This window comes from Aythya fuligula, chromosome 10 (genome assembly GCF_009819795.1).
Source record: "Aythya fuligula isolate bAytFul2 chromosome 10, bAytFul2.pri, whole genome shotgun sequence".
Taxonomy (NCBI): domain Eukaryota; kingdom Metazoa; phylum Chordata; class Aves; order Anseriformes; family Anatidae; genus Aythya; species Aythya fuligula.
In genome coordinates this window covers 14,801,258-14,822,633 of record NC_045568.1, presented here as the reverse complement: position 1 = coordinate 14,822,633, position 21,376 = coordinate 14,801,258, and the positions used below count along the sequence as shown (strand labels likewise).

At 46.5% G+C, this 21,376-nt stretch overlaps 1 long non-coding RNA gene across 1 annotated transcript in view; it reads right to left on the bottom strand.

Annotated features, from left to right (window-relative positions):
- Positions 1-1,656: 1,656 nt before the first annotated feature.
- Positions 1,657-21,376, bottom strand: part of LOC116492911 — a 48,375-nt gene continuing 28,655 nt past the window's right edge. The window contains exons 2-3 of the long non-coding RNA XR_004253695.1: positions 3,695-3,767; positions 1,657-2,963 (exon numbers count right to left, since the gene is read on the bottom strand). This is a non-coding gene — a long non-coding RNA (uncharacterized LOC116492911). The remainder of the gene's footprint in view (positions 2,964-3,694; positions 3,768-21,376) is intronic.

Here is a 21,376-nt window from a genome sequence, read left to right as displayed (position 1 = left end):
CATTTGCTGGCTCATCAAGTTCCACCCTGCAATTTTGGAAGTACACAGTTGCTAAAGTAATTCAAGGTTTGAGCATTAAGTTTTTTCTCATGCCATACCTATACATGAAAAAGAAGAGGACAGTGCTCAAAAACAGGGCAGCTGACAGGTGAGCATCACTTGGGATAGAGACAGCAGGGAGATGAGCTGCCAGCACACTCTGCAGCAAAGACTAGGAAGAGAAGAGGCCCTGCAGACCCCAGAGACCACACTGGACCTTGCCCAAACTAGTCTAAGCCCAGCTCTTTGCCAGGCATCTCCCACCCCTCTAAGCATGACTGGTTAGAAGTCTGGCTGCTACTGCTGGCAACTCCCTTTGGAAAGCCCTCACCATCCACCCAAACACCTCCTGTATTTCTGATGGGGTTACTGCCCACTCCCCCAGCCTGCTTTTTCTTGTTGTTTTCCATGTCTTCAACATCAAGTACTGTTTCTGCACTTCTGAAATACCAAAGACTAGAAAAACATAGAACAAAAATAACCTGAAAGCCAAGTGGGCACGGACTGGATGATGAAAACAGCACGGAACAGGAGTGAATCAGATTAATTTCTATTGTAATTTTTGTAGCTATTTAACAGGAAGAATGAAAAAAAAATCTAATTACTGTCAACTGTAAGTTTTCAGCTTCCCAGCCAGCAGAGTGCTGTTATTAAACTACTGCATAATTGCCTCTTTTACTCCGCTTCCCACAGAAGTTGTGTTATTTCACTCATAGTTAAACTCATAATATTGGCTTCATAACTAATCCTGTCAATTGAAATCCCCGGGCTGGTGCAAGGATAAAAATAGCTGAGTTGTTTCGTTCCTCAGCTTTCCTTCAAAGCCCATCTCACAAGAACTGGGGCCGCAGCTCAGCAGGGCCATGTCCCTGACCCACAGCTACCTGCAGGAATGTGCTCCAGCTGAGCACAGGGCATGGGGACAGAGATGACTGCCCCCCTGTGCTGGGCAGGAGCTGTCCTGCCCATCTCTGCCTCTTAAGAAGGAGAGCTGAGGTGAGATATTTAACATCGCACAGCTGAAACCCACCTCTAAGCCCCAACCTTTCTGCCCACCCCAGGACTTCAGGCTGGTGCTGAAGTTTAGGTGATGCTTGCAAAGGCTGCAGGTGCACAGAAAGCAGGGGTTTCTGCCTTCCCCAGACACCAAGCACTAGGTATTTATCTCACACACAAGACCGTGCCAGGGCACCCAATTCCACTTTCAAGCAAAGAAACGGAGATGAATGATCATTAAAAGAAATACTTATCTGTGCACTTACTCAGGAGACTGCCATAATGCACTGGACTTCCACCCACATGAATTTTGGAAGTTTAGGCTGCCTGAACCCCTACTTGCTCCTTGTGTGTTGGGCAGACCCTCCCTGCTAACCCCAGCACAGTCCTTCCCTGCAGACAGTGTTTGCTGCAGGAGAGCCAGGACTCCACATGGCAGCACATCCTCCTGCCAGCGGGATGCTTCTCTCGCCCAGGACACACAGCAGGGCTATAACTTCCACCCAGCTCAGGTTTGGGCGAGGCAACAGGGCTGGAAAGGGTGAAGGAAGGTGGCTTTGATCTCACACCCAGCCCTGCTATCCCCAGCTCCGTCTCTGGAGACACCAGCCCTGTGCCAGGGATGCTCTCTGGTGGGCACGCACAGAAACTGCTGAGAGCAGGCAAGGAGCAGATGGGAAAGGATGCAACATCCAACACAGGCGTCTGGCCAGCAGCTGCTTCCCCTGCAAGCCCAGGACCCCAGCTTTGCCCTCCGACAGAGCTGCAGAGAACAGGAAGCAATACTAAACCCCTCTCCTAGGGCTTCCACACGCACCTAGAGCAGCTCGGCACCCATTCAGCTGCTTGCTTGGCTGCGACTGATGCACAGCCCAGAGCACAAAACACTCCAGCTGCACCCTGTGCCTGCAGGGGAGCCACAGGAGATGGCTTCAGCTGAGTGTTTTCCCTCCTGGCAGAGCCACCAAGCAGCAGCAGCACCACCTTTGCTTTCCCGGTTGAGATGAGAGGAAGGAAACTCATTTATGTCATTGCACAGTCCCTCGGTGCTCTTACACGAACCAGGGCTGCTCCCGGCAAGCCCAGCCTGGAGACCTGGGTGTCCCCTGGGGCTGGGGCCAGCAGCCCCAAAGATTTAAAATAAACACAGCCTGATGTAGTTCTTGTTTTCTTACTGATGTTTGTGCATGTGAACCTGCAGGCTGACAGCCCTCCTTGTCTAGTAAGCCTCAGAACTGCAGAGAAGCTGTGCTATAGGCCAAGGTTAGCCCTGCTGGTGGTGGCACTGAACTGCCAGTGCCTGGCCTTGGGGTCAGGGGATGGAGCCCACGTTCTGGGGCCTGCCTCCACATCTGCAGGACATAGAAAGGATGAAGGAGGGAAAGGCTCAAGTACCAGGATTGAAAGAAGCCCATTACCCTGGGTAAGAACTGTCCCTGCACAGTTCTCTAATGATGTCCAAGTACAGGAGTAGAGGAAAAAGCAAAGGAAAGTGAAGCTGCCAAATATGTGGGCAGCAAAACCCCAAGAGGAAGAAGCACTGGTGAGGGGACACCACGTGCAGACACTCAGAGCACCTCAGCAGACAAGGGGGTACAGGCCAGCCTGCCTCTGCTGGAGCTGACAGCAAATGCCTCCTCTTGGGATGCTCAGCCAGGTCCTCGAGGAGACATGGCAAAGCAATCACTCTTATAAAGCAATCACTCTTATCCATATGTACATCCCTGGGTAGCAGTCCTTTGGTGCCTCAAACACTGCTCTGCTCTTCCTCTGTGTCCCCAGTCTCCAGTGCCTGTGGCATGTCCGTTTAGTTCTGTCAGCTCTTCACCCCCCAAAGAGAAGGAGGAGTGAGAGTCCCAGGCTGTCCTCTGCTCCCCCTGATGTGGCACAATGTGTTCATCAATCACCACAGGTCCTTCGGGAGGAACCTGGAAGAGGAGAGCACAGGCCACGTTAACACTACATAAATCAAGTTTTTAAAGTGTAACTTTCAAATTTTCAAAAAATCTGGTTTGAGCATGCAAGAAAGCGTGCTTAAGGTCTCACTATTCCCCAGATTAAAGTACTGTAGGTGAATGGGTAAAAATGCATTTGAACTGATGATTTGACCAGGGGAAAAGGAGAAGTGCATTTCTGCTTCAATAGCACCTAATTAGCAGTGGGATTTTAGATGCAAAAGCAAAACATAGGCCTTGCCATCAACTTCTCATTTAACAGTTCAATCAAAGAAGTCATCAGCCTTCCTTGGTGGCTGTAATTAAGGGTTTGCACAGAATGCAAGGCCTGTTGTGCTTGCAGCTGAGCAGGGAGCCTTTCCTTTGGCAAATCTTGTATGCCTGGGCGAGTCTGCAGTCCACATATGACTAAAAGTTTTCAGCCAGCTCTTAGCAGAAGAGCTCCCAGATGTGGGGCATTCCACTGCTCCAGCTCCCTCAGAAGTAGTGGGTTGACCATTTGGTGAAAGATTCCACCTCTCTAAGGGATGCCCAAGCAGATGGCCACTTTCTTGGTCATGCACTGCCCTATCTCTTAAGCTCTAAGACACGTTGACCATGGAAGGTCACAAGGGCATCTCGTGTAATCCCAACACTCAATAAAACCCAGCCATGCCCATGACAGAAAGTAGCATTATCCTTTTTTTCCTCTGGCTATATCTTACCAGAATCAGCAGCAGCAGGGGTCTTCTGAACATCAGCTTCAGGAGGGTCGGGTGCTGAGGTACTGTATTTCCCCTGTGAACGAAGGGGAATGGTGCATTTTTTAAGTTCTGCGTTAGGCAGCCGCACAAGTCCTCTAGGTGGAACTTCCCTTTGGAGCGCAGGAGACTGTCCTTGTCCAAGCATCAGAAGGTGTCTGTGCAAGTCAGCTCATTGTCCTTAGACTTTAGCACATTTTTGTGAATATGAAACTCAAGCATTTGTTATTATTTCTTGATGTGAGGAGCCCCCCAGCAGCACCCCAGTTTGCCCAGTCTCACGCAGTGCACTCAAGCTCTCACCTATGAGCTCCATGCCAGTCACTTCCAGTAAACGGATCTTAAGTGAGCTGCCCAGGATCAGGAACTCCTTCTGAATGAGCTGTGGTATTTATAAATCCATCACACCCCAGCTGTTTCAGGCTACTACTGGTGGCTCTTTGTAACTCTTTCTACCCCATCCACTAGCCTAGCAATTTACTCTTTTATTCTCCAGGCACATCACTTATCTTGGTAGAAAAGCAGTGCCTGCTGCTGCCATCTAGATGAGCTCCACCTCATTAGCTCTCTGTTTCGTTATGAAACTTGGCTGTAAACTTATTTGCTCTCTTTCTGCTCACACCTCTCCGTTTCCCTCTCTCTGCTATTATCTCTCTAATTATATTATTTCATCCTGTAATGAATGTAGCGCTTGTAGGAACGATGCTCTGCAAAATTACCTTCTATTTGCATTTACATCTGAGCTTTTATCTTTACACAGAATAGATAAAGAGGGATGAGGAGAGATCTGACAGTTACCAAGAAGCAGCTCTGGCTGAACTTTTCACCAGCTTTGGAATTACTAATGCTTTTTTTTTTTTTCCCCCCCTCCAGTCTCTCCTTCTCCCCCACTTGCATTTGTCACACCTTTGGCAGGAACCCTCCGCAGCAGCCTATCCTCCAGAGGCACTGACAGCTCTCTGCTCAACCCAGCCACCTGGGCCACCACACCTGCAACCACAGTCAAATTTGGTTAGACAGGCTAACAGGGCTAAAATCCATGGGGAGGAGGAAGGAGTTCAAATAATGTGATCTTGTAGGCTTCATTTGCTTCAGAAATCAACTTGGAAAATACGGCCAATCAAGACTTATAGAAAACATAGGTTTCAGGGAAAAAATAAATAAAAAAAATTACTGTATGCTGACTAGTAAAGCAGCCAACCCCACATGTGGGCTATTTATGCAGCAGTCAAGTAGTTCTGGTTTCAATGCCAACATGAAAGCCACAAGCCCCCATTAAGCTCTGAAATTCAGTATCTTGAAACTCTGCATGAGATTCCCCCACACCATCACTACCCACCGAGGGGTAAAGTGCTTCCAAATTGGATTGTCCATCCCTCCCTAAACAAATTCCCAGCTCCACAAGATGATAATCTCATCTTGGGAGCTGAATCGTGAAGCATGTGAGACAAGGCTGTGAGCCGATGATCAAACTTTATGAAAATGCCCTAGCTCTTATCAGGAGAGATCAAGCTAAGACGGATCAGAGAATTGAAATCTCATCATTTCATAAATCAAACCACCGCCTGCGTGCTCCCAGTGGCTGTCCAGGAGCACTCATGTTTGAAGGACTAATTGCAAACCAGTATGGTTTTCTTTGCTCTTTTCCAGAAGATAAATTAACAGAGATATCACAGAGATGCTGTTCTCCAGGCAGCAAGCCATCACTAGGTCTGCCCAGGTGAGCCTCCCGCATCTCATTTACCTTACCAATGCAGTGGAGGTTTGCAGACACCTGGTTTTCTCTCACCACAGTGCTTGCCTGGTTTATTTCCAGTGCAGCAGAAGCAGCCAGATCTTTCCTGCCATTAGCACGGGACATGCTGTGCCCCTGGTGTAAGGCACTGCTCTGCAATTCTCATCCCTCCAGAGCAGCAACTCTGGGTGCTGGGGCTAACCAAGCCCTGGTGTTCACAAAAGGTTGCATGTACTCTCCGAGGCAACACAGGTATTGCTTATTTATTATTTCTTAAAAGAAAACTTCCAGAAACACAGGCTCTTTGAAGCTACGCCACCCAGCCCAACTGTGCTGAAGCCGGCCAGCAAATTCAAAATTTATTTCTGCACCTTGCTGAGGATCAGGGAGCCAGCATGCACACAAGCTGACTCACAGCCGAGTTATTTCAGCTGATGCTTAAGACAGGACTTGCAGACAATAAAGCAAACATCCTGCTCAAACTAATTGCCCTCCCCAGAAGCCAGGCAGGTAGCAAGCCATCACTTCAAACCTCAGCTAGCACTCCCAGGCATCTCTAAGTGCTTGTCTCCCCTTGAGGCAATTAACTCCTAACTCGCTGACAGTTTCTGTCTCCAAGAAGCAGATCCTAAATTATTGGCACAGGACTTTGCACTCATATCTCTAGCTTCTGTGCTCTTATTCCCTTTCATCTGCAAGGCTTTGCATGGGTTTGTGTCTGGGCGTGTGTTTTCTCACACCAGTGGATTCATTATTTATGGGGCCGAAAGAGCCAAGCTGCTCAAATGGCTGCTCATCATTTAGCTCTTCTGCATGTCTCTCAAAGGCATAATAAACATTATGGGAAAGCAAATATCAGGCTCCGTGGGGTTGCTTGAGGGAAAATGGAGATGTGACCTCGTGGGTGCCTTGCAGAGGGTGTGCCACGTGTCACGCTGTGTGCTGGACCCCATGCCAGCAGCTGGCACTGCCAGGTCTCAGCCCTTCCACAGAGCCCTCCCTGTGCATCCCCAGGGGTCTGCATGCTCCAAGGGATGCTCTGGGTCAGGCACCTTCCCAGCATCACCAACGTGCTTGGTTTTAACAGCTTTGCCAAGCAGCACTAGAGGGCAGAGCTGTTTACCCTCAGCATATCTGACACCAAGTAAAAAAACCTAAAAGTATGTATTTTCAGCAGCATCTGAATTCTAAATGACTGCCCAATCTGCAAGCCCATTAATATGCAAAAGTCACACAGCACATTTCTGTCTAGAAGTCACAAGCACAGGCATTAAAAAGCCAATGCCAAGCCTGGGTTTCCTTGCTCTGACTGCTTTCCCAAAACCTGGAAGACACCACGTGTGGGGCTGCCTCTTGCTGGCAGCATTGCCAGCCAGGGCTTCTTGCAGTCGAGGACATGGGGTAATTCCAAATCATCTCCACGATGGGCAGATAGCAAAGCCTGTTTAATTCCCATCACCGATTTTAGAAAAGGACCTTGCAAATCAGCAAGCTATGATCAGAGCCCTGAGATCACAGACCTCACCGACACTCCCCTGGCCAGGCTTGCAGCTAAGCCTCTCAGCAGCTGAGAAACGCTTCTGAATAGACACAGTGTTCCAGGCTTTATTTAGCTTTGATTTTGAGAGCAGAGAGCTCGTAGGAGCCCCCCCAAGGCAGTAAAGCAGGGCTGTTTGAGGGTACATCCACCCACCCACGCCAGGAGCCTCGGTGAGCATCTCCACCAGTGACCACCACGGCTTCCAGCTCTCAGCTCACTGCACCTCATGCAGGAGGGACAATAATCCTCAAACCTGCCTGCTTGCCCTATACAATCCCAAAGCCTTTGTCTGTCATAACAATCCCTAACTTACTTATTGCACTTTGCTGACGTGCTCCTGGAACCAACTGCCCAGGGCCTGGCTGCTTGAGGAGACGTCCAGCTGATGGGCAGCAACAGAGCAGCGGGGAAGGAGCACTGAGAAACCCCAGCTGAGGATGCAGGTCCTAAGAACCCCACTCAGATATCATTTTCTTATTATTTCCCCAGTGCACACACAGTGTGCTTTTCTTTATTATCACCAAAATCGGTCACCCTGCAGGTCTGCCTGCTGCCGGGAAGGGAAGCGGAGGAGTCTTATGTGGAAAGTCACTGTTTGTTCCAGAAACAGGGGAACTTGCTTATGAAGAACTGTAATGCATTGTACCGGAGCACCTGGCCCCACTTCCTACGATGGCACTTCATAAGAAAACCTCTCCTGAGAGGGAAGAGAAAGGCCTGCAAGATACAGCTCTGAGCACAGTGCATTAATGGCTTAGGTGATGGCATAGAATAAAGCCGGCGATCTTGATAGTCTGAAAAAAAATAAATCTATTATTAATACTTACAGAGCAGGAAGGAAATTATAGTTATATTGGTTTTATGTCTCAGTCACACTTTGCCCCTTGCCACAGTTACTTTGCACCACATCCCTGCCTCCCAGGCACAACCTGCATTTCCTTCCTCTCAGAGAAAAGGCACCGCATTGACTTGTTTTTGTGCAGAACTTGCTTTTAACATCACCCAGCAAAGAGGGTTGGCAGGGTCCTCAAGCAGAGGCCAGGCAAGCTGTTGCCCTGCCCAAGGCAGGGGCAGCTGTGCCATTTCTGGCAGATGTTTGTCCAACTTCTGACCCCCAGCAACCACAATTCTCCAGCTTCCTGGGGCAAATCCATTCCAGTGTTTCTCAGCCCTCATATTCAAGTTATACATCCCTTAATATCATTTCCGCTCATTCCTACCACCAAGTATGTAAAAAACTGTCCATTCCCTTCCTTTCTGTAGCAGCCCTGGAGAACCCATCCACAGCAATCTCATCTCCTTGCAGTTCCCACCTCTCAAGACTAAACAGCCTTGGTCATACAACTTTTTTCCCTCACAGCCTCTATTCTCAGAATATTTTTGGTGTGCCTGTCTGTGCTCTGCTTCCCCAATTACCTCTTCTTTTGAAGGCAAAGCCCAAAACAGGATGCTTTCCCAAGGTCTAACCAGCATGGAAGGACTGCTTCTCTTCCCCATGAGGCAGCTGCCATACCTCACACCTACTTGGCTGTTCTGCACCACCACCCTTGTTCCTTCAGGCTAGGAAGCAGCAGCTCACAACCAGAGCCTGGCCTCAGGGGTACCTGCGGAGTCACAGCCAGGCTGTGCTGGTGAGGTTGCTCCTGCACCTCCCCAGAGGATGCTTACAGGAAACCAGATGGCTCCAGATATTTTCTCCACATCAAAGCCAACTCTTAAATTACCTCAAGAAGCCACCAGCCTCTTTCCACTGGCTACATAATGGCCCAGGCAGATTACGCACCACAATTTAATTACCCTAAGAGCTCCTGATCCCCTTACTCACTGGCTACTTTGGCTTGCCTCGTGCACACTTTGAGTCCTACCCTGCACATCTCCATTTACTCACGTGCTGCAGAAGAAGAAGCCACCAGCAAGGACCAGCTTTAAGTCTGACTTACACACACACACTGCCTGCTCAGCTTCCATCCATACCAGCCACTAGGTACAGAACTGCTGCTCCTCCCTTGAAAATCACAGCTCAACAAGCCTCTGCAGATGGGATTAATGATGGTCTCTTAAAATTTCAGCCTGGTTGGCCTGGAATCACCTGCACCGAGTTAGACCTTCAGCTCTGGCTGCTAGGCCAGGTGTGGCTGGGTTCCTCCTTCTGCTTTGCACAACACTCGAGCATCTTTTAGATTGCAGCTGAACTTCCCTCACCCCTTATCGTGCACTAAACAATTTGGCGTGCAGCTATCTTCTTCAAACAGAGTCAGGCAGAACATTAAGATGGATATTGTTCCTGCTCCCCAAATGATTATAAACAAATTACTGCTGGAAGGAGCAGCATTATATTATCCTAACATTAGATCCATTTCTTTGGCTGGCTGTATGGTTGCTGTCTAACTGTGACTGCGCTTGGCATGGGCAGTGGTGGTCCAGCTCTGCTGGGCTCATGTTGTAGAATACTTACATTTACTCATTTGACTTACATGTTATCTCCAGGTCTGCTGCAAGTCTCATTAAAAAGTCATAAATTATGAGCAATAAACTCACAAACCATACAGAAGGACTAGCCCCATACCAAGAAGAACACAAAATACTAGCACCCTACATAAAATGAAGCAAGGCCAGACAAGGTCCAAGCAGCATTACAAAGCTAACACCCCCTGATGTCCACGACCAAGGCTGAACCTGGTTCAAATCACCCCAGGTTTTACTGTACACCAATTCATGACTACACGTACCTGCAAAATCTGCTTGTGGCAGCACATACGGTAGTTGTGCAGCAAAATACCTGAACGGCAGAAGCAAATTCTCATGATAATCATAAATGCTCAATTAGCTTAGACAGTTTTTCAGTGCCTGCTCAGAAGCTGTTTGACTATTTAATTATTTAAGCGTAGAACAGCCTTTTTGTTACTGCAAAACTGGGGCCTGTCATCAGGCGATAAATAAAACACACACAAACTGCTACCTGAGAAGCATCAAGAAGCCTGAGAACCCCAGGGTCTGGACAGATTTAAGATCAGAGCATAGCTGTCACTTGGCTGTGCCTATCATCACGTTAAATGTGATGGGCACGATACCTGCTCAGGTACTATCCAGGCATAGCTGGACATCCAAGAGGAGCTTGTGAAGGGGGCATGCAGGTGCTATTCCGTGGGGCAGTTTCATGCAGCCTGTGCCCATTCTCACCCCCATGATGCTCTCCATGCCCACAGAGCCTCCCTCTCCTGGTGTTGTCTCCTGCAGTGGGCAGGAAAGGCACCCAGCACAGGGGCTCAGAGGTACAGGGCCAGGACCTTTGGGCTGGGGAACACACTGAGCAGCCTGGGATCTCTTTGCCTTGCACCTGCAGCTCACCTTTTGTCTCATATGACTGCCTTTTTTATTTTTTTTTTTATTTTGAAGAGGTATCTCACCAGTTAGGAAAAAAAAAAAAAAAAAGGACCAAAGAACATCCAATGTGACATTTAAAAACTGAGAATCACCTTGTAGCTGCAAACCCACATAATGAACGTACCCATTTGCTCCTCTTGTATCGTGCAAGTATTTTTAAATTCAGCTTTCATAAAAACATGCTCCACAAGAAAGAAAAAAAAACCTCTTTATTTGTAATATTACAATTTGATTCTCTTTTATGATGTTTGCATAGTTTTGTTTAATTTTGTAGAAAACCAAAACAGAGACTGGGATCAAAGACAGTGATTTCATTAGAGCTGATAGGTTTTATAGAGCTCTGCAAAGTTCCACTGTTGCCTGAAGATGTTTTAATGCCGGAAAGATCTTTGCATTTCCAGCCTGCCAGTTTCTGTTAAAATTAATAATTGCAGGCATAAATGGGCTGCTGGTTCTTACCTGAGCTGTGACTTTAGCACCCAGCTCAGAGGTGACATCCTCCCATCTGCAGCAGGCAATTTGGGGCAGGCTTAGAAATGTCAGCCAGGTCACTGCCAGCAGGTGACACCACGGCCCGTGCCTTGGATTAACCAAAACTGCAAGTACTTCTCTGTACCTCAGGAAGGGATGAGTGGGAAATTGAAAAAAAAAAAATCAATCACTAGTCTCATGTTTATTTCAGCTGATCATGAAGTCTCTAGTTATTTTCTTAAATTTTCTTTTCCTTGTTTTTGAAAAAAAAAAAAAATGAAATAAAAATCCGCTGTAGTAGGGTTGTCAGTGACAAAGCTTGACAATGTTGTGCAGTACATAACCTCAGATGTACACAGGCTTAAAGGAGGCTTTGTAGGCAGTGTTACAAAAATACAAACACATCCAGTCAGCTTTAGGGTAATTGATACTGTTTGTGGCTAAAACTAGTCGACACAAAATCGAACAGAGGTCACAATCTGCCCTCACCTTTGCATGTATAAAGTGCTGGGAGGCGATGGGGGAAACAGGCTATTATTTACAGGGCATATAATTAAAAATTGAGTATAAAATTTCCCGAGGCCATGCCTAGGGCCCGCTGTTGACATTGCGTTCCCATGTTAGCACAGACACCGAGATGCAGTTCCCTCGGGAGATGCCTGGCGTGGCCAACCCAAGGCCAGGTATTCACACCCTGGAAGAAATATTTGGCTGCTTCTGTATTTTTCTCCTTGTTTCTCTGGAGCACAATTATCCTGGAAGGGTGAAGTTCAGTCGATCCATTCCAAGCTGGGCTGGCTGCATTGAATCAAGATTTTAGCTAATTAAAGAACTATAGCAAAACAATTTTGCTCCCTCCCTTGTTCTGAGGTTTGGACCCAGGAAAGCAGAGAAGCTTTGAGACTGTCACGTCCAGGACTCCTTCTGGCGAGGCTGGCCTTGCTGCCAGCCGTGGTTATTTTGGTGCCTGCTCACGGCTGAGCAGCAGCAGCCCTGGAGGCATCTGATGCAGAGGAATTTGTTCAGAAATCTCACAAGCTAACAAAACATGAAGTTCTGAGCAACCCCCCCTTTGAAGAGTGTTTTTCTGAGGAAAACAAAGTTATTTCTTTGCCAGTTCTCCATTCCCCTGAGTACCCAGCTCCACCACCAGAGATGATGCTGGGATGGGACCGCCACATCCTTCCAGTGACACCACTCACCTGGGCCTTTGAGCAGCCTCTATGGTATTGCTCCTGCACCAACTTCAGCAGATGTGGCTTTCCTCAGTGCCTCTGCTATTTTAAGGCCCCCATCCTCTTTGCAGAAACATATAAAGAAATGATAAAGGCATGTGAGAGCCACTCCACAGTAAAGGCACTTTGAAGCCTGGGTCACTTCTGAGGTTTCTGTGAGCTCGGCCAGGCTTCCTGCTGGGCAGAGATGCAAGGGAGAGCTGCTCCCTGCCTTGGAGCTTGGCTGTGCTTGCTGCATGCCCCCGTGTGTCCAAAAATAAATGGAGATGCTCCATGTATCACCAGGACAACAGCCAGGGGGTTTTAGGGGAGGTGGCATGCAAAGGAAAAAGCCAAGGCTGAATATTCCCTGGAGCTTACAGCAGGTAAGAACATAATACAGATATTTAGTGATCTTGTTGTTGCTATAATCCAGGCAAAGTCACAGCTGAGTCCTTCTGGGGCTTTGATTTTAAAGCTCAGCCCTTGTAAACATGCTGGCTGAACAAAGGGTATGGATAAAGGCAGCGGGAGGTTTTTCTTCTGCAAAGAGCAGGGAAAAAAATATTTTATTGAAAAAAAAAAATCACAAAAACAGACTTCTATTTAAGCAATTTCTTTCCAAAATTTTGGAGAGGATTTCATTTCCTCTTGAACTTGACATCAAAGCAGACATCATGCTTGGGTTAATAAGCACGAGAAGCGAAACCAATTAAAATATTACTGTCACCGAAGGCAGACCTGACTGGGTATAACAGCCTGCCAGATTTTCGCTGATGTGGTGATGAAACACAAATATTTATGAGCCAAACGCTGCCTCCACCATTGTTCAGAGCCCTCTGTGTGTTCCAGCACCGAGTCAGGATTACAGCAGGGGAGGCTTGTAGCAGATGAGCTCTTCGCCTCAGCCCCCCCTGCCAGGGGAACAGCAGCAGCTGCACTTTGTCCCTACGCCTCTCCTCTTCATCACAGCATTAGGCAAATGCGAATGAAAGCGTGAGGCAGAGTAATAACACTAAGAGTGAAAAATCCGGAGATAACTTTGAAGTGATGAATCCAGACACTGCACAGAAAAAGCCTTATTCATACCACAGCAACAGGGCCCCTGCATTATTAAAAGGAGCAGCCTTGAGCTCCCAGCAGACAAAAAGGAACTCTTCTCCTTTACAGCCAAGGCACAAGAAGAAATTGCTTGCCAGCCTCTCACCGAAAGCCTGTAGCCAAGCCAAGAGCTGAGCCTCGGTGGTAGCCCAGTGTCCTGGAAGAAATGTCCCGGCAGTGCAAATCTCTACCTGAAAATTACACCTACCTAATTAAGAATATATTCCTCCATGTCTATGACATCTATTACTACAGCTCAAGAGGGATTTGTGCTGTTTCATAAATATCACCGTTGCCTGCTATTAGATATCCAGTAAGGCCCAAGTCACATGTTTGGGTTTAGGCACAGAAATGTTTGTTTTCTGCATCATTTGAAGGCTTCTACATTACAGAGTGCAGCAACAAGTGCAGTAGTTGTGGGGTTGTGTTTGTAAGTGAATCACTGTAATTCTTCTGACATACTCCATCATGCACTTTTTATGTACCATACCAAAAGCTCCTCAGCTCAGTTCACGTCAAAGCAGGCTGTCCTAAGACTGGCAGCTTTCTGTTGCAAGCTTCTATCATCTTCATAGCATGGAGTTCCTGAGAACTGAACGGAAATAAGTAGCTGGGGTTACTGAGGCACTGTTGTATTTTTCAGGAGGTTATGGGTCTCCACTGTGGTACAGAGTAGGAATAAGTTAGATAAATCCTTGTCAGGAACAGTTTAGGCTGATCCTGCCTTGGGGCAGGAGAATGGCCTCAATGAACTCTCAGGATCGAAAAGGATGAGAAATAACTGAATCACATGGGAAAAATGTTACTGATTGGACGAATAAAGCTGAGTAATTACTGCATTACCTTTCTATGTCTCTAAATGACAAGAGATTCTGTAAAGCCAAGTGTGGTCTTGGTTTTGGAAAGACCACACTGCTTTTGCTGAGGAAATAATTGCTCATTTCAAGCATCCTATTCCCAAATCCACTTTCTGGGTCACATACTTGCTCCTATGTAATGCTCACAGAGGAGGAGTGGCTACAGATCTTTTAGGAAAACGATAAATTTAATTTCAATTCTACTGTGATCTACACTGCATCCTCAGAAGGCTGTGGGAGAATACAGCAGCCAGAAAGAAGAAGTGAGCCAGTTATTAAGTTCAAGCAAGATGTTAATTAACCTCCAGGAAAAACACCTCCAAACCTACAGGGAGGAGAAGGAAGGAAGGGGACGGTGCACGACTTGGCTCTTGTCTCCTGCCCAGGTCACCCACTGCCTTCTCCACACAGAAGGAGAAGGTGTAGCCGCTATCTCTACAAAATATGAGCAAAAAAAAACACCTTAAACTAACAGAGAGGAATTCCAGCTTGGCCTACAGGGAAGAACCACAGGTTAGTTGAAATGCTGAACCAAAGATACTTTACAATCTCAATACCAATTTGCCCACTGCCCTCGGGACAAGGCACTGACTCCCTGCTCTGCCCCAAAGGGCCAGCCCCAGGGCATCGGCATGCCCAGAGCCATGGATTTTCACAGGCTCTGATTTCTCTCTCCCTGCTTCACAGCCAGCAGCAGCCACTGAGAGCAGACGAGCCCATGCTGCTAGCATTTTTCTGAGGAACAAGCATTGGAAATTTGCTCTTTTTATATTCTTCATCCATGAACACAGCCCCCTCTGGGCTTCCAGTGTGACCACTCTGAAGGCAGCCTGCACGTCTCTGTCAGGGAACGGCTGGGTGTGATCCTGCCTCTGACACATGGGCACTTATTTGCCATCAGTCTTCACTGATGGAGAAGGTCAGCTTGCTTCCTTTCTTGCCTCCAAGCACTTTGTACATAGTCCCTTGTAAATGCATCCTTATACCTGCCTTTAATGTTAGGGTGGTTGCAGTTCCCAGATAAACACAGATTCTCCTCATAGGGAATTATTTCAAACCGTCCCATATTCCCTTTTTTTTTTTTTTTTTTTGTTATATCCTTTTCTCGTAGACAACATGTGCACTGGTGAGATAAACTGGCAGCAGGTAAACGGGCAGGGGAGTGGGGATTTCTCACATTTTGGATGTTACAGGAGGCAAGCACAGGAAATCATGAGTTCCTAGAATCGTTACAACTCTGCTGCCAAGCCTCAGCTCAATCACAGCACGAGGAGCAGGAGCTCACCTCGAGAAGGGATGAGTTGTATGCAAACCTTCCACCATCAGCATCTCGCTGTCTCACTGCAGCAGCACATGCTCCTTTCAAACCACCTTAAATACCATTAAAATATCACTCATAACACACTAATTGTGCACTAATCCATGCACCTTTGGCTGTCTCAGGTGATGAAATTATAACCCATAGTACAGCAAGTGGGGATCATTGCTCTTTGTACCAAATAGCTTTTCCCTGCACTCAAGATCATCATGAGTAGGTTTTTATATGCTAAATTTATGCAAATAAATGCCACTTTGGCAACTTCTTTTGTCAGCACTTTTAAGACAAGTTACATACATAATGCAATGAATCTGTCCTGCTGAAGAAAAAGGCAAGCATTTCTGAGGAAATAAGAAAAATTTAGGGAAAATATTCCAGTCTGGAACAACTGTCAGCACCTTCAGAAAGTCATTCATTGTTTCCTTCACTGGTGAAATTTATTGCAAACAAAAGAAAAGAGAATTAAAAAAACAACAACAACAAAAACAAACAAACAAAAAAAAAAAAACACAACAAAAACAAACAAACAAACAAACAAAAAAAAACAGGGAGAAGCAGAGAAGCCTCCCAATGACCAACCTCTGCACAACAGCCCCCCACCCAGGATGCTGGGGTTGCTCTCTGGCACGAGCTGGTGTTCAGCAGGAGCTTTGGCAGCAAAGCCTCCCTCTTCGCAAGCTTCCTAGGGCCCTGACTCACTGCCACAAACATCTGTGGCACATTAAGCTGTGCATCTCTGAGCTGGGAGAGCAATGTCCTATATCTGACTAAATAAATCACATTACTGCTTCAACAGACATCACTGTAAGGACTCGATACCCAGGCAGATCTTGTTAGCAGAGCTCCTCAGCCCAGCACCTCGGAAGAGGTTAATCCATTTAGTCAAGCCTTGAAAGATCAGGCTGCTAGCAAATTTCACCATATTACACCTGGGATCTGCACAGGGCAGAGATTTTTGGGTGAGATTTTATTTTTTTTGAGAGCAGAACATCCGTCCCCTGCAGTGGCATCTCCCAGCACCAGCCACAACTGGTGGCTATTTTGAAGTAGCTTTCTAAATCACAGCTGCAGGCAAGCTCCTGGGCTTCAAGAGGGATCCCTCCCTGATTTTGATGGGAGCATGAAGTAGGTTGTTGCATAGGTAAAACCAGATATCTGTGTTTGTTTTGTTTTTCTAACAAACCATGATTTGCTGACACATATAATGCAGATTACAGGCTCTGAGTACATTAAAAAAGGTCAAAAAGGTCAGTATCACAAGATTGTCACAGGGCATGGAGAAATAGACATCTTTCCTTAAATTTTCTTATAAATAATGAAAATTTGTGACTCTTCAATCTGCTGATGCTGAGTCAGCTGCTCCAGCTGAGAGGTGTTATATCCAAAATATTCTGTACCTGGTATCTGAAACAGCAGATGCTAAAGGTCCTCCATCCCCAGACACAGCATTTTTGACCTGGGAAAGTCTCTGCAGTTATGATTCCATCACTGTTCCCCTCTAATGTGTAAGAAAAGAGCAATATGTCTCATTGGTTTGCTTTTAACCACATTTTATGGGATTCAATGTAAACAGAGCCACCTGTGCAAAACCAGGAGACTCCAATTAAAAATAAGCTCAACTGCTAAGATGACCCAGCTGCAATAAGCACAAGGAAACACAGCTCCCAGCCAGAGAAGGATACATCAGTTTTCCCTGTACTCCACTTTCCTGATGTGTGCACGTGAAAGGCTGTCTGCCAAACCAAAGGAGAAGATGGACAGAATGTCAGTTAATGGTGGGCTTTTATATGTTCATATTCCATCTGAGCAATATGAAGAAAAGTGAGTTTGAATGCTTAATATTTTCACCTTTATTGAAATTAAATATTAAAAAATAAATAAAAGGTAAATAAACAAAACCACTTGCTGCACATTCAGAACAGTTTCAAAGGTTTACAGTGATTCCAATGAACCCCACAGATCACAACAAATACACTTGGGTGTAAGTGTTTTTTAAAAATTCACCATGAGTGGCTAACGTTACTGTCTTTGTCCATCACAAAAGCCATATGAGCTCAAAAAGACATCACCGAATATTTTAGACCAGGAAAACTCTTTATTGACTGCTTTTGAGAGGTGTACAGAGACTTTGTCAGGACTGGAAACAGCTGTCATCTTCATCCATGCTTACACATTGTTAAAAATGTAATATATATGTAAATGTTTATATCATAGTATATAGATATGAATATAAATAATATCACAGACTTCATGAAACAAACTCACAGCAGTACAAGCCTCCCCACTGGCCTCTGCACCAATGAAAGTACCAAGCTGCTGGACCGCTTACTAAACACAGTTGCAGTACAGCACAAACAGCAATACGTGCAAAATCACACGCGAATGTATCTTCCACCCACCAGGATAAACAAAAAGGTTTCCGTAGAACACAGATAGAGTGACTTTGATATTACGGTGCCTGGGAACGCAGAGATAATGAGCTGTCACAGCCAGGAGCAGCTCGGCACCAGCGATGCAGCTCCGCATGGTCACAGCTCCCAAATAATACCGATTGCTTCAGCATTTCTGTCGGGATCAACTTGACACCTCAGGCAGTTTGGAGAAGAACCATTTAGACAACATACAAAATCCAACCACATCCAGAGGAAACTAATTAAACAGAAAGTATAAAATACTTCTAAAGCATTAAATGATGGCTGGAAGGACACCTCAGTACAACTGAACTGACCGCAATTCAGCAAAGTCTCTGTTCTTCTGATCCCAAAACACTGGGAGCTTAAAGCATTCAGGAAACACGTTTGATTGTCAATCTCTTGCAGTGAAACCATCGTTGGAGAAGGACAGCAGCAGCGATACCTACTGAATGATCCTTTCATGTCACTCACTGATATAATGATGCTACACTTACTTCCATCGACTAGAAGATGTGCTTATAAGGGATAAAATTTTACTTTCAAGAAGCCTTCATAAATATATTAACTTTTTTTTTTTCTTTTTGCAGTTTTGGAACTGCAGCCACTCTATTCTTCGAGGGGCAGCAAGGGTCCCTCCTACAGCCAGCACAACCTCCCCGAGGCCGTCCCGCTGGCTCTGCAGCAGGGAGCAGCACCCAGGGCTGGCCCCAAAGAGCAGTTGGGGCTCATCCAAACCTGCTGCTCCCCAAGCACGTCAGCCTGGCAGGCCCTGTGCACAGAGGTGCTTGCACCCAAACAGTCAGCAACTCCAAAACTCCCCTAACTGAGTAAAAGCATTCTGCCAAACTAGGTGTTGGCAGCTTTAGCAAGTATGGATAAGTGCAAGCATGCTATTGTCATGTCAGTAATGCATTCCTTTATGTCTCTGTAAGATGAGACATACAAATAATACCAAACTTATGCATCCTGTTAAGTATGCAATAACTAATCCAAATTGAACTGGATAAGAATTCAGCCGAGCTTAGTCCCTGTTGCAGCCTGTTCTTCCCCAAATTCTTCATCTGTTACAAAAAACGTGCTCTGGGTTACTGGAGAGGAGGGGACCAGCTGAATGCAAGGATTTGGGGACAGCTCAGGGACATAGTCCTGCCTGCACAGCCAGGGCACAACTCCTGGTGGGGATGCTCCCATCACTGCACACAATTACCTACCAGGTTTTTCCTCTCTGCAAAACCCTGGAAAACAAGCACCATAATTTGGAGCCTTTTGCACTCATTGGTAAACAGCAGCAGATTCTGCAGGGAAGGGCAGCTGTTGAATCTGGGTCACCAGAAAAGCTCATGTTTTTCCACAGCCGGCCAGAGCCTGCCACCAGGTGTCACTAACTTCTTGATTAACGCAGATCTGATCTGAAAACGCTCCTTTATCAGGATATTTCTTACCCAAGGGGACGACTTTCACGCATACCACCAGCAACCAGAAAAGATGCCCACCTTCCCCTCCAAAATCAGATGGCACAAGACCCACTCTTGTACCAAAGCTTTCATTACGGCTGCTCCTGCCAATGGCATTATGTCTGCAGCCATTCCTGCAGCCTGACACCTTTTAGAAAAAGAAAACCTAACCCGACCATGGAATTTAACTCATCCCCATGAAGGATGTTGGGGCTAAAGGTATAAAACAACAGGGTTAAAGAGCACCTTGGGAAAGGGTAAGTGGTAACTGCAAGAAGCACAGTTAACTGTCCTGATAGCTGGAGCAAACGGTGCTGGGACAGCAACTTCCCATGTCAATCAGAAATAACACAGAAGTGCAAGCAATGGAAAGAAAACAGCTCAGATGGTGGGAAAAAAAAAATCTTTCCAAACAGTCTCATATGTTTGTGTGCAGGCATGACATTTCTACAGTCAGCTCAGAGGGAGAACTGGAGACAAAACATGAGTTACTAATACCTCTGTATCCGTTAGAAAACTACCTGGAATGAAAAAATAAATAAAGAAAAGATATCACAGGAGGTACTGTGCCCCAGTGGTGTACTGTCCATCACTGCAGTGCCAGGTGGACACAAGGTGGAGGCAGGGGCACACAGAAGCAGCCCCCAGCACCAACTCCAGGCATGCTGCCACCGCTCTCGGTGCTCACAGGCATCGCCACACTGTGAAGATGATCAATGAGGAAATATTCCCGCAGCATCCAGACACTGCCTTGTCATGTGAAAGGCACTCCCAGAGGGGCTCAAAGCTCTCTTTTTATTCTGATTTGAGCTGCCATGGATACAAATTTCTCTAACTGGGAACAGACCTTCCCTACTGGTTGATGAGCCCCAGGTCCTTTTGTTGAAGCAAGCAAACCCTCAGAGGGTGACAAAACCTAACAGCAGACTCAAAACCCTCAGAATCATACGGAAATTAGAACTTTCTGTTCTTTGGAGCCTGGCCAAATGCCCCCGAACTTACAGCATCACTCTGGGTGGCCCTCATTTCACCATAACCCTTTGAGACTGTCCCCATATTGCCCACCAAAGGCATTACCACTGGCAGCACTGCTAGGTTCAGGGATGTTGTTGTCCACATCCTCATATAAGACCATCCCTGAAATCTGAATTTTTTGCGTTTGCTTCATTAGGCCATGCAGATGCTGAATCTGAGAGAGACACAAGATCAGAAATGATTTAACTTGTTTTTGAGGCACAACTTTATATGTCACCCATTCGAGGAAGACTTCAGCCTTGGAGGGCCACCAAAGCCCCATATCGTCTACATCAGGCTTAAGCTAAGATCTTCCCACCAAGCTGCAAGAAACATTGAAAGACTGTCAGTTGTAGTTAAAAAGCTGGAAGTTTTCAATTAAGTACAAAGCTGCAGGTAAACATGCCTCTGTTCTGTATTGATTTCAAAGATGTTGTTTAAGATTTGCAGCCCTACCTTGCCTGATAGCAACATAAAATCTCAAAGGTATTGCACAAGGTGTAGAAAAAACAACTTGTCATTTGGGACAACAAAGCAGAGATTTTGCCCGACTGAAAAGCAGAGGTGCCACCTGCGGTTTTAGGACAGGGGAATTAGCTGAGCAGTTCTGGCAGGATCTCCAGCGGTGAGTGACTTGGTGTGCTGGGCTCATTTCTCATCAGGAGTTACACATTTTGCACCTGCTCCTGGTTCTCTGCAGAGCCCCAAAGATGCTGTATTTCGCACAAGGAAATTGAGTCCACAGCACATAACACATTGTATATTCTGCTGAGAAAAACACCACACTATGGAGGAGTGTGGTGGGTGATGCAGAAATGTCCCAGGTTTGGCCCTACTCCTGCTGGGGATCAGGGCAGCATCTTCCTCACAAGCCAGGATGAGGCCCCTTGCACAAGCAGTACTCACCAGCAGCTGAGGGTTTTTCTCGGGGTGGGTATCTTCTCCTCCGACAGAGCCTGGCTCAAACAAGCAGAGGCCTTGTGTTCTGCTTTGATTTTGCATTTCATTATCCCACTCTTCACAGTGAGCAGATGTGAGGAGGCTTTTCGTTTTTTGGAGCATTGCTATCTGCAGACTGGGTAGAAAACACTGCGTGATACCAGACAACTGTCCAAATACATCCAAGTGCTATATCCTCTTATCC